The following is an 18,170-nucleotide window of genomic DNA, read 5'->3' as shown; positions in this document are numbered from 1 at the left end:
AATTATTTCTTCGTTTTGATACTATACTACAATTGTATAAGATGTCACTATTAGGGGAAACTAGGTTAAGAGTACAAGAATTCTAGGTATTAATTTTACAACTCCCTGAGACTTTATAATTATTTCAAAATAAAAAGTGAAAAAATTTAGAACTCTGCCTATTTTTGTTTTAATGATGTGCATTGAAGGTCTTTTTGCCTGTATAGTGTAAATTCTTACTATGTCTTTGGTCACTTACAATGCATGTCATACTATTTTGGAGAATTATATCCACTTGTAATTATGTGAAAAAAAAGATACTTGCTTACAATGCCAAATTAAAATGTCAAACTGGTAGTTGGCAGAGGGGAGAGGGGTAGGAGGATGAGCAAAATAAGTAAAGGGGATTAAGATGTACAAACTTCCAGTTGTAAAATAAATAAGCCATGGAAATAAAGAGAAACGCATAGAGAATGTAGTTAATATTGTAATAATGTTGTATTGTGATAGGTGGTAACTGCACTTATTGTGGTGAGCATTGCTTATTGTATAGAATTGTTGAATCACTATGCTGAGAACCTGAAATGAATCTAATATTGTATGTTAACTATACTTCAATAATGACAATTTTGAAGGGTGTTGGACTGAAATATGGGCTAAGCATCACATTGAAGAGAAGGCAAACAACTCTTCACTGAGCTCTATAAAGCTAGATCTCACATCTGTACCATATTTGATCTGTGGACAAAGGAGTAGGAATGTGTACTCTCTTGTTCTAAGGGTAAACAATGGGATATGGAATATTAATATCCTATATATAGAACACTGATGGTCTGTCCATAAAAAACAGAATAAGAGCCTCATTGTTAATCCACACAAGAAGGTCAAGAAATATGCAATAAATACTTTAAGATTAAAGCAAGCCACGAAAAATAAGCAGATCTTTAATGACCATCATCAAAGTAGTTTATTTTAGGTTAAAAAAAATGGGATTATCCCATTTTTGATTATCCTGAAAGCAGAAGGCTGAAATAGCAAGGTAAGCTTAGGCACATCCCAATGAGCATGAATGAAGAGAAACCAAGTAACAAAATGAACTAGGATTCAGTGTTTCCATCCTCCCTTTGTGCAGTAACTACCTTAACAACCTAGAAACCCCATCAGACAAGATACTGAATAGAAACCCCGTCAGACAAGATATTGAATTCAATCAACAATGGTTTCCTAATTATTTTGGCTCTGAGTATGTCTCTAGGGTTTTCAGATTGCTAAAAATCCAATAATCCCCTAGAGAAGCTGTACACCTGAATCCCCCTATTCTGCTTCTTTTTGTTTAAGCAATCATGTGTTCTATCAGCTAAGGTATTGGTTATGTATGATGAACTATGTCTAATTTCTTTTTTACAAGCAAATAAATAATTTTGTGGCTCATTAGGCTGATCATTTTTTCTGATTTGTTCGACCTTTGCTGTGCTTTTTTATCAGCTGGTTTTCTCAGACCTCATTTTCCCCTGCAAAGCTCCAGTAATCAAATGAATTGCTGGACCCGTCAGTCTGATGCCATGACCTGTTAAAATGAGATTCATCAGAAGAATTTCATTATGTTTTTGTTAGAACAGTTGTCAGAAATCTTTCATTCCTGTTCTCTAGTCCCATTGAGTGACAGGTGACTGATACACACATGAAGGAAGGGAAATATTTATTAAGAGTTTTAAGTTGAGATGCCAGCTGAGTCACAAGCTTCCTACATATAGTGGAATCCTTTGAATAAAGGATTTTCCCATAGTCATTGTGGACAATTAAATTTGGAATCTTCTCCTCTTGAAAGATTAACCCAAATGGGAAAGTATTCTCAGTTTAAATATCAAATGTGTGTTTGGGTAACAGCAAGTCCCTAAGGAGGATTTAAGTAGTAAGTGAAAAACAACATTTGCAAAGAGGATTTTAGTGTGATTGCTGTTTGCCTTTAGAATAATCATTCACTGAAGCAATTAACCTGCAAAATAGAATTATGGGACTAAACTAGGGAAAAGGGCAGAGGGGCATCTTTATTGAACCAGATACAGATAGTTTACAGCATGTACTTTCCAAGGTTGGACATAGTGACCAAAATGGTAATATTCCTCTCCGCTTGACTAAACTTTGGACAAGCTTCTTTTTGACAATAGACTGGTGACCTCCCTTTTCTTAGAACATTTACGTGAGGAAACTTGTTATTGTAAATTCTTTCTCTTCCCTGTTGAGATGTAAATCTTCTGTAGTTCTGGAATGTTTTCCCCATTCTTTTGACATGTGAGAAACATAGGGCCCCCGTCTTCCTGTCTCCTGTCTCCACGAGTATAGGAGCCTAACTTCCATAAGCAGTAATTAGCAAACCAATGGCTCCATCTAATATCCTCTGGGACTAATATTCTCCATCCTCTGGGGCTTTTCCTTTAGCTCACCCCTGCCTTATTTCAGTAGAGTTGAGACCAGTCTCTCTTCCCTATTGCAATAGTCTTGAATAAAACCTTCCTTGACTGTTTAACTGGCTGGTGCAATTTTTCTTTTTCAATAGATCCCAGATGATTTCTTTTTTAAAACAATTTATTTTTTTAACTTTTATTTTTTTCAAAAGATTTTATTTATTGGAGGGGGAGAGAGAGAGAGAGAGAAAGAGAGAAAGAGTGAAAGTGAGAGTGAGAGCAAGAGAGAACACACATGTAAGCACACAAGCAGGAGGCAGGGGCAGGGGCAAAGGGAGAAGGAGAAGCAATCTCTCTGCTGAGCAGATAGCCCAATGCCGGGGCTCTATCCCAGGACTCTGGTATCATGACCTGAGCTGAAGGCAGATCCTTAATCAACTGAGCCACGCAGGTACCCTGATCCCAGATAACTTATTTGAATTTATTTTTAATCTCTACAAATTTGTTTGGATATACCTTATTTTTTTTATTTTTTATTTTGGATATACTTTAAAAATGAAAAATTTGTGCATTCAGTTCACCTAGTTTTGGCTGTCATAATTTGTGAGGTCACCTAAAAAAATATAATGCCAGTGTCAATTCTAGGCAAAATTGTGTTGCCTCTGGTTCCCAGAGGTCAAGGAACTCTCATGGAGGTGAGTGACCCTCCTTGCAGAGCTGGATCAACAAAACCAGTTGTGCCAGGTGCTTTCTTTCTATCTTTAGCTTGATCCCCTGCTTTTCCTTTGATATTTGGTTGTATGTATCATTACTGATTAAGTTTTGCCCTGAGGATGATCTTGTGCTTTTTACTGAGAGCATCTGCTGCTAATCAGTGGAATCAGGAGCTGCTGGCTCCTGTTTCACAAATACTGCCTAGTGCCCACAAAACGAAGATTGTGATCTGGTCTACCTTCTAGAATTGTAAGTGTTATATTTCATTGTTTTAGAGAATAATGGCTGCTCATCTTAGGGATTCAAGCGTCTCAGCTGATAATCATTACCTAGTTATATTTCCTTGATGGGTTTTATATTTGAGTCAATGAACCTTTATATTATGTAGTAAGCCACATCCTCATTAAATTGGGCATAGGTATATACAGTTCTCAGTCATAAGGGTCAGGAGGCACAAAATTTTAGGTAAAAGGCAATGGCTTCCTGTCATTCCAGGAGGTATCTGATAAAGTATATTCTCAACAACTATGTGGGTTATAAGGTTCTGTCCTCTGGAATTAGATTGGACTGGTCTGGGGATCCCTGGGTGGCTCAGTGGTTTAGCGCCTGCCTTTGGCCCAGGGCGTGATCCTGGAGTCCTGGGATCAAGTCCCACATCAGGCTCCCTGGACAGAGCTTGCTTCTCCCTCTGCCTCTGTCTCTGCCTCTCTCTCTCTCTCTCTCTCTCTCTCTCTCTGTATCTCATGAATAAATAAATAAAATCTTTAAAAAAAAAAAGATTGGACTGGTCTGATGTTTTTTTCATCTGAAGAAGAGTGCTATGTGTGTGGTTGGGAGGGGGCACAGACAGAGGCAGAGGGAGAGAGAGAGAGAGAGAGAATCTTTTTTTTTTTTTTTTTTTTTTGAGAGAGAGAATCTTAAGCAGGTTTCAACATGCCCAGTGTGGGGTTGAATATGGGGCTCTATCTCAAAATCCTGAGGTTGTGACCTAAGCCAAAAGTAAGAGTTGGATGCTTAACTGATTGAGCCACCCAGGTGTCCCTGGCCTGACTCTTCTGTGCTCATTTGCCTCTTTCAGTTACTGCCCTTGGCTATTGCTCTTGATTCTTCACTGGGCATTTGAAGGCTTCTGTTTTGTTACCTAGATAATGGTTGTGGCTTTACTTCACAATGTTACCCTTGCCTTCTAATTGGAGTTGGACAAGTGCTGAAACTTTTTCAGAAAGTGACCTTACTATGCTTATTATTTTTGCATCACTATCACTTTAGAAAACCCTAGAGTTCATCTTAGAAGAGAGGAATTTTAACTAAATTATGAAGATTTTAAAAGGTGCAGCCCAGAATGAATACAGAAAAAATACATTCAATATTACAAAATGGCATTAGTATGCCAGATGATGCTTTGTTGTGTCAGTTGGGAAATAAATGCACATGCAGTAGGTATAACATGACCTCTGACCATGGAATATGGTTACATACTAACTTTTAATAACCAAATTATGGTAGGTAGAGTGCTTACTGAACAGCAGCTCCCTATAAGCTTCCTCCTAATGCCCACTATGAGACCCTCAAAAACCTATAATCCAGTTTGCCATTTGGTGTGGGCTTCCCATTGACAGTGCTCATTATCATAATGCCAACATCCATGTCCGGAGTGGTATCCTTAGCATGCCAGAGAATCCCTAGGTTCCGTGTTGAAGTGAGAATTCTAACTTCTTTTCTGCTGAGTGTCACATTCTTTTTATTTTATTTTATTTTATTTTATTTTATTTTTTTTATTTTATTTTATTTTATTTTATTTTATATTTTTTATATTTTATTTTATTATTTATTTTATTTTATTTATTTTATTTTATTTTATTTATTTTATTTTATTTTATTATTTTATTATCAGGGCCTCAATAAACAGTTCCTCTCTTAAACAGTTCCTGATGTGAACCCTTTGGCTATGATTTTAACTGATCTCATTAAAAAATCCCTCACTTGTTCCCAGTGGTCTTTTTATTCTTTCCTCTTTCCCAATTGTTCTTCCTGTCCCCCCACCAACCTGGTGCCATTTTGTAAAGCAAATGTTTCTTTCTGCCCCAGCTATATAATAAAGCTCTTAGGGAAACACAAAGAAAATATATGCCAGGAGGTACATGGAGCACGAGAGAAGAAAGGTGGGATATTGTTGACTTTAATAGCATGTAGGCTCTACCTCAGTGAGGCAAAAATGTCCTGATAAGCTAACAAAAAGATACTCTGTAAAAGATTGATGCTCACTTACTTTGAAGGCCTTTCCTCTTATTTTCAACTCTCCTTGTTGCCCTTTTTTCTTAGAGTTGACCTCTGCCAGGAGGCAGGCTAATAGCCATCCTACAGAAGCTCTAGAAGAGGTGACTGTCAAGGAAATGGACTGACCTGGTCTTTGAAGTGAGGGGCACATGGACCTTAGATCATGCTGTTGTGGACATTATTCACTGTGCTTCTGCTGCCACCTCTACTACCTTCTGAGATGGGGGGCAATCAAAGAGAGGAAAGCTAAGAACAAGAAATTAAGGGGAGAAAACCAATATGGGCAGAGCATTTTGAATTATCTGTCTGGAAGAGGGGTCTCTCAAACCAAAATTAAGCTTTTTTTTTTTTTTTTTTTTTTTTTTTTTCTGTAGGGTATCTTAATTGACCTTTTTTGAATCAGGTTTTTTTTTTGTTATTGTTCGGTTTGGTTTTTCTTTTTTCTCTCCTGCTTATGAAGGATGATTGCTAGGACAGCTGCTTGTGAACCCTATTCTTTCACAGGGCAGAATGTGCATATAGTTAATCTGGTAATTCCAATATACATGCTGTTTTGCCTGGAGATTGGGATTTCAGGATTTTGACACCTGGTGATAATTGAGGAAAACCATTATCTTTCTCTATGTTTTATAAGGTTATTATGAATCATTCATAAAGTCCTATGATCAAGAAAAATTCATACTGCATTTCAGAGAAGGTTAATTTAAAAATGTTTTTCCCATCCATTGAAAATTCTCATTTTATACATTTTGGTTGCAATTGTATCCTCATTTCTGAACTATATCCTTGCCACCTACCAGTTTTAATAAATAAAGGATTTCCAGCATCATGTAAAGCTTATAAAACTCATGAAATGTTCTTTTTATATTTTTAAACAAAAAATTAAGTTGTAATTGTGATAGAAATAATCTATAAAAGGCATTTTAAACACAATTTTAATAGTGGTGGCAATAATAATACCCAATTATATGTTCTGTATTGTTTGTATTGTAGACCTGTGACAAATGAAAATATCTTTTCTAGATGAGATAATAAACTGTCTTCTATGGTTAACAAGATTGAAACTCATCTTGACTTTGAGGAATAAACAAATCAGTTTGGTATTAATTGTAATTATAGATTTTTTTCCCAATTGTACCAATGTCTAAATTATTTCCCTTTAGGTGTGCCAGGGTGGCTCAGTTGGTTGGATATCTGGCTTTTGGTTTCAGGTCAGGTCATATCTTGAAGCCATGGGATAGAGCTCTGTGATGACTGGCTCTGAGCTCAGAGCAGAGTGTGCTTTAGATTCTCTCTTCCTTCCCCTTCCCCTCTGCCTCTCCACACATGCGCACATTTATTTATTAAAATAAATAAATAAATAAATAAATAAATAATAAATAAAAATAAAAAGTTATTTTTATTTAATAAAGTTAATAAATAAATAAAAAGTTAAATCTTAAAAAAATTAATTTCCCTTTAAAATTTTCATAAAACAGTTTCCCTTTAAAATTCCCTTTAAAATTTTCATAAAACAGTTTCCCTTTAAAATTCCCTTTAAAATTTTCATAAAACAGTTTCCCTTTAAAATTCCCTTTAAAATTTTCATAAAACAGTTTCCCTTTAAAACTTTCATAGAAGAAAGGTCTATATTTACAAACTATATATATATATATATAGTTTATATATATATAATACATATCTATCTATAGATAGATAGGTAGATAGATAGATAGATATGTATTTTTGGGTAGTGAAACAAGAAAGGAATTTATTTTGGTGGGGCCAGCACTAGGAAGATTGTAGGCTAGTAGTCCCAGTGGCTATCTCCAAAGGGCTGAAAATATGTCTAGGTTTATATAAGGAAAATATGGGACAAAGGTCAGTGGGTGCATGCAGCTGGGCAGTAAATGTCAGATTTGATCGTTGTCTTGGGGTCAATCATACAGGGTCTTACTTGAGTCAGGGCAGCTGTAATTGCTTGAGGGAATAGTTTCAGTTTCCATCACAGGATGCTGTGCCCACATGGGTCTTTTGACTGAATTAAAGGTAAGCTGGAAAAAAAATTAATTTTCTAGTGCTTTCTAGTACAGACGGAGATCAAAATGGAGGTAAAGTTAGAACATATATTTGTAACTGACCCCAGACCTCGCTTTGAAATCTGGCTCCTCCACAATTTGCTAACTGTATGACACAAGTGAATTTTTTCATTCTTCTGAGTCATAATTTTCCTATTTGTAAATAATGTTGGCTTCAGTACAGTTTTGTAAGGGATGGGATGCTCTGTAAAGCACATACTAAGTGCCCATTAAATGGTAGTTATTGTTTTTATTATGATTATGCTTATCAAAATCAGGTCACTAATATGGAACTGAAAATTATTTTATTAAATGTAATTTAAGATGAGAAATAAAGTAAAACCACACTAATTTGGAAATTTGTCTAATTGAGAGGAAAATAATTTTGATTCTAAGAACAAATATTTATTGGGTCCTTACGATGTTCTAGGTGCTGTGCATCACAAACATTCCTCTTGCCTCTTTTGGGATATTGACTCACTAATTGCTTGATTTTTCTTTTAGCTACTTACCTCCACTGGCTCCTTCCTTTTAGCTTATGAAATAGTGTTCAGATCTCTCTCATTCTTAAAAAAAAAAGAAAAAAAAAAGAAAAAGAGAACAAAACACTCCTTTCTTGATTCCTGTACCCTTCCATTCAATACCAAGTTTTCCATGCAAGAATCCTGAGTTATCCTAGATCCAAAATTCTTTATCATCACCCATATCCAACTGATAAGGTCTGGAATTGTCTGTTCATTGTATCATCTCTTCTCACTATAAAGGTACTGCCTTAGGGTATGACTTTATTGTTTATGGTCTAGCCCTGGCAAAAGCCTTCCTTACAATGCTGCTAGAATGAACATTATAAATTCAGACCTGATTCTCATTCCTCCTCTTAAAATCTTTCAATTCTTTCTTGTAGAATAGTGTCTAAACTGCTGAATATAGCATACAGGACTCTTTACAGTGGGGAACCAACCTACCAAAAGCATCTTGATCTCTTTCTACTCCTTCCCCCTATCTTTGAATTCTACCCTCTGGTCTATTTGAATATCTTATTACTACATCCAGAAAAAGCCTGTAAGGAGATTTGGTAAGTCAACATTCTATTTTTTGCTTATTTTCTCTGTTTTGCCTAAGAAAATAGTTCTGCTTCAATTTTACACATATATTTACACGACTAATTTAATCAGGATAGTTATTCTTTACCAATATTTAAAAAAATCAAAGCATGAAATTTGCAAGTCATACCCATCAACAATTGTAACATAGCCAGCCAGATCCACAAAGAAATTCAGGTGATTGAAATTTTCTTCATTTACTCACATAATTATTTTCTTTACCTATCTCTCCAAGAGTCTGTTCGCACTGTTAGGGGGTAAACTATATCTTAGTCATGGTTCTATCTCCTAGATCCAGCACATTGCTCCATAAAGCGTTGTTGAATGAAACATTAAATAGATGTATGGATAAATGAATAAAAGAAAAGCCTGAGGAAATATAACTGTGTTACATAATGATTAAAATTTAGAATTTTTTTGTAAGGCTTCTTGTGTAATTTCTTACTTGTCTCATTCCCACTGACCAACACAAGGGAAAATTAAATAACAGAAAGCAGTCAATAATTACAAAGTGAATCTTACCAGTCTGGAATTATATGCTTTGTTCATACCTCACTGATAATGGTGTAGTGAATATTCTTTGAATGATGATGAAGACTAAAGCAATGATGGCACGTACTGTAAGTTCTTGATGCAATTGAAGTAAAATTCTCAGAAGATAGACGTGCTATTATTTCACTGGTGGTGTAATTGACAAATAACTTATATGTTTGCTTTACTATTGTGTTAGTAACAGATTTCCACTTTTTATTATATGACATTAAAAATAAAAGGATAAAAGTCAAGTTGGGAGACCTCAAAATTTAATTTCAGATGGTTGCCTGGAAAAAAAAAATTACATTTTGTTTTTAAGTAACTACATTTTGTTTTTAACTAACTACATTTGAGCTCAAAGTTTTCAATTTAGTAAACTGTCTCTCAGAATGCATTAAAATATAAGGTTAACTGATGAGCACTGAAGTTTAATTAGCACATGAGTTTTAGAAGTTTTATTCTAATGGATCCCTGGACTAGATTTTGTGCTTTAACAAAGCCATTTATCAGTCACATGCCAAGTTTTTAAGTGATCTCAGTAAAATGATAAGGAAAATCTTAAAATAAATTAGTTTGTAATACTTTATTGATTAGGATACTGCTTAGCTACTTTAAACAAGATCAAAATAAAAATGGCTTGGGACACCTGGGTGGCTCAGTGGTTGAGCATCTGCCTTTGGCTCAGGGCGTGATCCTGGTTCCAGGATCGAGTCCCACATTGGGCTCCCTGCGAGGAGCCTGCTTCTCCCTCTGCCTATGTCTCTGCCTCTCTCTCTGTTTCTCATGAATAAATAAATGAAATCTTAAAAAAACAAAACAAATCAAAAGTAGCTTAAGCAAAATAGGAAATTATTCTCAATTTTTTTTTTCTCTCAAAGGCTTCTAATTCACTGTTCCATGATCTAGAGTGTTTACCTTAGCTGCATGTTCTAAGCTGGTATATTACCCACACATCGGAGTTCCAGCCTGTAGTAATGGAAAAATAAGTGGCTTCAGTATTCTTATATTACTTTAATAAAACTACCTTTTTGCACTGAAGATGTCTCAAGAGTGCTTTCTTGGCCATCAGCTCCAAACTCCAACTATTTCCTTCATCAATGGATAATGAAGGGCAATGAACAGTCTTTATCACAAATGTGCTACCTCAAAGACATAAAGGTTTTCTATAGATAAATAAATCTCAGTCTGTACCTTCTAGGGATTAATTAATATTTTAGAACTGAAGAAGTGAAAGAAGAATGCTAAAAACCTGGAATTTGGTGTGCCTGGGTGGCTCAGTGGTTGAGTGTCTGCTTTCAGCTCAGGTTGTGATCCCAGGGTCCTGGGATTGAGTCCCACATCAGGGTCCCCGCAGGAAGCCTGTTTCTTCCTCTGCCTGTGTCTCTGCCTCTCTCTGTGTCTCTCATGAATAAATAATGTAATAAAATCTTTAAAAATAAAATAAAAACCTGGAATTCTTTCCTGACAGCAGTTAACCAGATGAGGAGAATATAAGCATTTTAATCACTGTTGCATGTTTCAATGTGTGGTTCATACATAGTTCAATGATGTGCAACTTGAGAAAAGAGAACAGAAAAATGAGAAGCAACTATACCAACATTTGAATTGTTAAATCTTACTGTACCAGTATCTGTCACTTTTCTAAACTTTGCATTAACACATTTTTTATGAAAAACGATCAGGACCTGTTTTCGCTAACTGAGAGAAATCCAAGGAGGATTTCCATTTTTAAAAATGATTCATTTATTTATTTGAGAGAGAGAGAGAGAGAGCAAGCAGGGGAAGAGGGGCAGAGAGAAGGAGAGAAAAATCTCAAGCAGACTCCCTCCTGAGTATGGAGCCATACAGGGCTGCATCTCAGATTTCAGGACCCTGAGATCATGACCCGAGCTTAAGAGTCAGAGACTTAACTGACTGAGACCTCCAAGTAGCCAAGGATTTCTGCTCTTATGAAAAAAGGTGGAAGGAAAATAGGGTTTAGTGTTTGTTTTATATTGAGTCATTTTAGAGGCAATATGCTCCCTGAGCAGGGAGAGTGGCTCCACTAAGTACCTTCCCTGAGAACTACACTCAGCATCTCGACATCAAGTCACCATAAGCTTTGAATTGTGTATATGAGCATCTGTGCTTTATCTTGGTATATTTTGTGCATTTGTTAGCAGGATGTTTCCTAAGGTATCAGAAAAGCCTAAGAGAGGTTATTTTTGGGTCTGGAAATGCTCAAAAATTTTTTTCTATATAAATTAATGGTAATTATTTCTTCACTTTATGTCACTTTGGTCTATGAAAGGTTTCATAGGAACTCTCTACTTTTGGACAGCAGGGAAAATCTCTACATAGTACAAATCCTTTTCTTCAGAATGCTCAGATGGCAACACCAACACCAACATGTTATTCTTGGGCTTAAAAAACAGGAAATCAAACCTCTCTGGAAGTGTGCATTGAGGAGAAATGGCTAGAGTTATTTTGCGTTACTCATTGTCCATTAAAGCTACTTCTTAATGTGAGTCCATGTCCAGATTTCATTGCAGTTACTTTTTGGGAAGAGGAAACACCTCCTGGGAAAATGAAATTCTTTCAAGTTCTCTAACAGGCTTCTGTTGATCTAGCTACCACTGACTTCAGATGAATCAGATTTCCCTGCTTGTTTGTCCAAATTCTCTTTCACGTGGTCACTAAAACATATCTTCTGACATTTCACATAGATCATTAGAAACACCTTTTAGGCAAAGGATGACATCAGAATAATTTGCATCAGAAACCGTATTATTCACTGAGATTAATTAACAGTGTGGTATTTAGGGAATTATCATTACAACTCCTCTTGTTACTAGCTGTGGTTTGTGTCCCCTGCAGGGATGATACTGAATGAAATCTTGCAAGTCATTTCAAAATACAATAACTCTCTGTGAGAAGTAGAATGTGCACTGAGCCAATCCCAGAAAATACTTTAAAAAATTGCTTGCAAAGCTCCCTCATTGTTTGCATGTGTTAGGTTTCAGTTAGCTTTGCTCTAATTATAAGTTTATAACCAACCTGAAAGTGTGAGAATTTTAGCAACTAGCATTAAGTACAAAAACAGTTTCTCCCAAACTCTCAATGGATCTGTTAAAGAATTGGTTCTTTGAACTCCTTGGGACATAGCTGGTATTTCAGCCTGATAATGTGTCCCTTTGCCTCAGTCGGACCTGGTTTCTGACTATTGTCTCAGTATAATTATTGATAATGCCCCTTTTTCACCCCTAAATTGTCTCTGTTGAGTGATAAATTATATAGTCCTCTATCATGAACTTGAAGTTAAAGCATTTCTTTTTTTAAAAAAGTACATGTTCTTCAATGAACTTAGTAAGACTTGGCTGTAATAATAGTAGGTTTAATACTTGATGACGGATATGAAATTTAAAAGTGAGTAATGCTGCTTCCTCCCTCTAATCTGGCAAATCAGAGTTCAAGTTTATGACAGCCAATTTAGACTTTAGCATTCATAGACTTGACATTTGTGATGTGGGGCCATGAGCCAATGGTCAAGAAAGAATCCATTTTCAGTGCAGAAAAGGTGCTTTTATTATAGTATGGAGACAGGGTCCAAGGGCAGGAAGAGTTGCACTTTTGGTATATGAAGCTGGTGGTTATATGCTTAGGGATTAAAGGGGAGGAGATGTGCAAGGGAGTATTAGATCATAAATACCTACTTTGAATTTCTACTTGTAAAATTACTTTCGCAAGATTTTTTCTGGTGCTTATTATTCAGCTCAACATTAACTATTTGTGAGATGTACAGGCAGTCATGAGACCCTTTAAAAATGGAGCAGCCAGCATGTATTTGATTCTTATTGGAACTCTACAGGCTATAGGTCAGCATTCTGGGCTAAAGTTGAATATTTTTTCTGCTTCTGCCCCTCCTCAGTTTGAAGATCCATGGCATGTTGGAATTTATAAGTTTGGTAAAACTTATAAAACGCATTAGAATTGTGCCACAGAGCCCACTGCAGTGCAACCATATTCCAGTGCAACTTTATTACGTATCTCCTGATGTCTTCAAAACTTTGATATCTGCTGAAAGATGCTAATGTCTAGATTCTTATTCAACCCCCATATTGATTCGAATAAAGTTGGGAACTTGAGAATTGAGTCACTGTGCCTTGTACATGCTAGATTTTCAAGAAATATTTATTTAGTTGAAAGGCACCGTTCTTCTGAAGTGTGCTTATAGTTCACAAAATATTTACCTTTTAAGGTATGCTTTGTTAATAACTGTGAAAAATCTGAGATTTTACCTTATTTGCAAGTTAATAAGTCAGGTTGCTACTTTTATGCATGCTGACCAGAGACATGAAATAGCTGGGTCAGAAAAGAAGTATTGCTCATGGCACAACAAACAGCATAAGCTTCATGTTCATGTCAGTTCCTCTTGCTCCTGAAGTCCCATGAGTACAATGTAGAGTGGTCCAAGTGGACAATGATCATATAGTGGATATGCATCACAACTGAGGAACTCTGAGCTCATAGAACTACAATCCTTCATAATGGGCTGCAAACAAAACTGCTCAATCTTTACCCTGGAGAGAGACATTATTACACTAGACAACAAATAAATCTGCCCTCTGTTCCCAAGGGAAACACTATATCCATTTTTCAATGCTTTTCAAATATCCTTGAAATAGTCTGGGACAGACTATTTGTGCCTCTGCTTACAAATTGTACAGAATCATGAGAGACCCATGGAGGATTTTCTCCTAACATATCTTTCCAATACAGATTTGAGTTTCTAAGTACATATGTTATTTTATGTATAACATTAGCTTTCTAATTGCTGAATCTTACTTCCTAATCAGCTGCAGTGATAGACTAAGGAAAAATTATTCTTATCTCTTGATCGTATTCTCATCTTATTTTACCCCTCCCCCCAAAAAGAGTGCATATAAAAGCTTGTTAGAGGAGTTTATATCTGCTCTCATTTCTCATTATAATATATACCTACTGTTTAAAGTATTGCATATTTAGAAAACATGGGTACTGTTTTTGAGTAATTTATGTAACCAAGAAGTAAAATAATCACCCCAGGCATTTATTTAGCTATAGAGTAATATGCCTTCCTTGTATAGTGGAGAAGGAATGTTAAAGATGATTGTGATATTTTATGCCTGGAAGAAGCCTCCAGCAGTAACCATAGCTCCATGAATATTTTGATTCAATGACTGGGGTTGCCAGATGTCTTCGAAACTTTCATTTCCTTATACATTTTCCACTTTACATGGTTCTGCTTCTCTTCTTTTCATTTTCTTATAACCTATAAACTCCTGTTGATTCTGAATTCAAATAATCAAAAAGCTCAGATACTGATTTTTTTTTTGTTGGGGGATAAAGTTTATAATATACTTTTAAAAGAAAAAGAAAATAGAAAGACAATACATAACAAACTCCTAATAGGGCTTAATTCAGAAGCATAACTTCCACAGCATGTTTTAAGGTCAAAGCAGGTACAGTTTAGCTTCCTAATTCTAATGATAAAAAATACAACAATTATAACCGTAACAGCTACAATTTTTAAAAGATTTTATTTATTTATTAAAGAGAGAGTGATAGTGCAAGTGTGTGTGTGTGAGGGAGCATGAGTCCAGGAGTGACAGACATAGGGGGGGGAGCTATAGAGAGAGGAAGAAGCAGACTCCCTGCTGAGCAGGGAGCTCCACTATGGTCTCCATCCTGGGGTCGCCTGAGCTGAAGGTGGATGCTTAACTGACAGCCACCCAGAAGCCCCCATAACAGCTATTTATTGAAGGCAAATTATTTGTGAAGTATGTACAAGTGCTCTGTTATTTCTAATCCTCAGAACGGTCCATCAGGGTAGGTGTTACCTCTAATTCTCATGTCAGAAATTGAGGTTCAGAAGTTAAAGGTAGCTTGCCTTAGGTAACAACTCAAGGTCTTCTATGAGCCTGCAATGCTCTTCAAATTATCAAAGAGAGAGAGGCTACTATTTTTGAGGTAGCTTTTGAAACTGATAAACCTAAATTTCTTATGCCTTACTGTTTCTTTTCCAAAATATTCATTAGTAGGAGGAAAAATTTTCCTCTATTCTTCAAGATTGTTCTAGCTGGTCAAAGAATTCAGTTGACAAGAGACTAATTAACAGGAGGAAATAAAATTTAATTCCGTACTGACAGGGAATCCACACAGACATGAGATTCTAAAAGTCAGACAGGCAAAATGAAGTATATATGCCATCCTGAACGAAGGGATAGAGGTGTATGACTTCAAAGGGAAGGAAGGCAATTCACAGGAAGATGAAAGAGTACATATTTGGTAATCAAATGTTTGGTGGGCCATACAGAAACAAAAAGCCACAGAGAGGAATTTTAACAGACTTTGCTAGGTTTCTTCCTGTCTGCTACATTTATAATGTATTTATCTATGGTGATAATTCTCTTCTAGGAGTGGGTCCTCTATCTAAATTCTTTTAGGCATTTAGGGGGAAGACCAACCTGTCTTTGGACCTTGATTGTTTTCAGCTCAAAATAATCTGCATGCTAACTAAGTGGCACATCTTGGGGCAGCTTGCCCTTGGCCTCTACATAATTTATTTTCACATTCATTTTAGATAAACAGAGGCATGAATTATGCATTTAAATTATTTAAAGTCTGAGTATGTATGTGTATATACACACATATTATTATGTATCTCTTGTCTCTATGCATATGTAGAAATATGTACATATGTATATAAATTTTTAGTAACAGTTAATGGTGTGGATTTTTTTCCTCCTTGTAAGTTTTCTCTGACATACTTTGTTCCTTATTTTCTTACCTCTCTGTGATCACTTACAGCTTTATTTATCCCTCAACTATAGCCTGTAACACATTGTCCTGTAATTAGTTTCTTAGGTGACTAGTCTGCCTCTGTAAGGCCCTAGAGGACAGAGACCATTTCTTATTCATCTTTGTATCTGTGGGATCTAGGCTAGTGCTTGGAACTTCATTAGTGATTAATATGTGTTTTTGAATGAAAGAAAAAATTAGTTCACTCTGATTGTGTATATTATAAGTGCTGTTGGGGTCTTAATTTATTCATGTAATTTATACAAAGTGTTGGTATAATTCACCAACGTTATTTTTTTAAAGATTTATTTATTTATTTGAGGGGGTGCAGGTGTGGGGCAGAGAGAGAGAGAGAGAGAGAGAGAGAGAGAGAGAAACTCCAAGCAGACTCCATGCTAAGTGCAGAGCCTTATGTGGGGCTCAATCTCATGACCCTGAGGTTATGACCTGAGCCAAAACCAAGAATCAGCTGCTTAACAGACTGAGCTACCTAGGTGCCCCACCAATGTTATTTTAATAGCATTGAAAAATCACTGCGAATCTTAAAAAATATGACATATTACATAGAAATTGCTGACTCATCTAGAATATGAACCATATTGTTTCTTTTCTGTAACCTATTTCTTTCCAGCCAGGGCACTATACTAATAAGTGTAAAGCCATAAGGCTGGAGGAAATTTGAGTGGTTATATATTGCTTTATCATTAGGCAGCTTGAAACCTAAACCAGATTAGGCACTATTCTCTTCTCAGACACTGCCTGAAAAGACAGTTCTACAGCTTTGTGTGGTACCACATTCTGTGATTTTGTGTCACTAAGAAAATGTTTCTGTAATCTGGATCTTCCAATTTGGAATTTAATCACTATAGGTTAGGCCAAATGTCCTATAGAAGTGTGGAATCTCTTTAGTGTCTTTTTATTAATTAAGAAAGGCTATCTCATGCTTATTCAACAAACAGCTCCTAAGTTTTGGTGGCCTAAGACCATAATGATTCACTCCTCATTTCCAGTATATATCACTCATGGCATCTTTGGGTGCTTTGTACTGCTTTATCTGGAACCCATACTGAGGAGTAGTCATTCTTGGAACATTGCCATGGCAGAAGGTAAAGAAAGGTAGTGGTAAAACATGCATTAGTTCGTAACACTTCCATGTATAAATAACACATGTTAGTTCTCATGTTTTATTGGCCAAAGCAAGTCCTATGAACACACCTAACTTTGTAGGCAGAGAAGTGAAATCACATCACATGCCTGGAATGAGAGAAAGTCAGAATATTTGTGAACGTTTCACATGACTATCAGTTTCTCACAACATGTTTTCAAGGATAGCATGAAATGAACTTAGAAAAAATATTGTTAGCTACTAAGGGACAAATGGCAGGTTTAAAAACAAAGATTTTTATAGTATATTTAATTTTTTGACCTTATTTAAGTATTCTAAGACATCAAACAGTATGGAGTAATTTAATCAGTTTTTTTTTTTTTACCTTCTCAATGTTAATGTCAAATTCTACTCCATTTCAGATATCCATGAGTATAAGCTCCAAATAGATCCATCATTATTCAGAACTATGCTATCCCCAAGATTTCAAGATTTCAAATATCCCCATCATTTCAAGATGACCTTCCCATCGATTATAATTTTCTGTTATTCATTCATCAAGTACATATTGAATGTCCAACATTAGGGGATGCAGTGGTGAACAAAGTAGACCTTATAGGAAATTTTTGGTGTCCTAGAGTTTCACCATAAAGGGCCTCAGTGTAGATCTCCTTTTATTTGTTCTGTTAGGTATCACCGGGTTTCTTGAATTTGTGGATCTGTGTTTTTTTAAAAAATATTTTCTCAGACTTTATCTCTTAAAAAATGGACTCTGTCCTATTCTTTCTCTCCTTCTAGAACTTACAGACTTTTCTTAAACTTTCTCCCCTATTTTCCAGGTCTCTAAATCTCTCTATTATGTATTATATCTTGTGTCTCTCTTGCCTTCACTCTAATAATTTTTTTCAGATCCATTTTAAAGCTCATTGGTTATCTCTTTGGCTTGTGTCTTAATATGTTGTTAAAGCTATTCACTAAGTTTTTAATTTCAGTTACTATTGTTTCTACATCTAGACATTTTGTTCATATAAAATTGTCTTGATTATTTTTATAGTGTCTTTTTCCTTTCTCATATTTTAAAGCTTGTGTATTATTTCTTTAAATATAATATACTAATACTCATTATATTCTGTACTCATTAGTTCCAGTATCTGAAATATTAGAAAGTCTGCTGATT

General features: G+C 35.6%; 1 long non-coding RNA gene across 1 annotated transcript in view; it reads left to right on the top strand.

The window, feature by feature from the left end:
• Window positions 1–6,537, top strand: part of LOC118355544 (uncharacterized) — a 125,114-nt gene extending 118,577 nt beyond the window's left edge. Inside the window, exon 4 of the long non-coding RNA XR_007412288.1 lies at window positions 5,421–6,537. This is a non-coding gene — a long non-coding RNA (uncharacterized LOC118355544). The remainder of the gene's footprint in view (window positions 1–5,420) is intronic.
• Window positions 6,538–18,170: the final 11,633 nt, after the last annotated feature.

Source organism: Canis lupus, chromosome 8 (genome assembly GCF_003254725.2).
Source record: "Canis lupus dingo isolate Sandy chromosome 8, ASM325472v2, whole genome shotgun sequence".
Lineage (NCBI taxonomy): Eukaryota > Metazoa > Chordata > Mammalia > Carnivora > Canidae > Canis > Canis lupus.
This window is presented reverse-complemented; position numbering and strand designations above follow the sequence as displayed.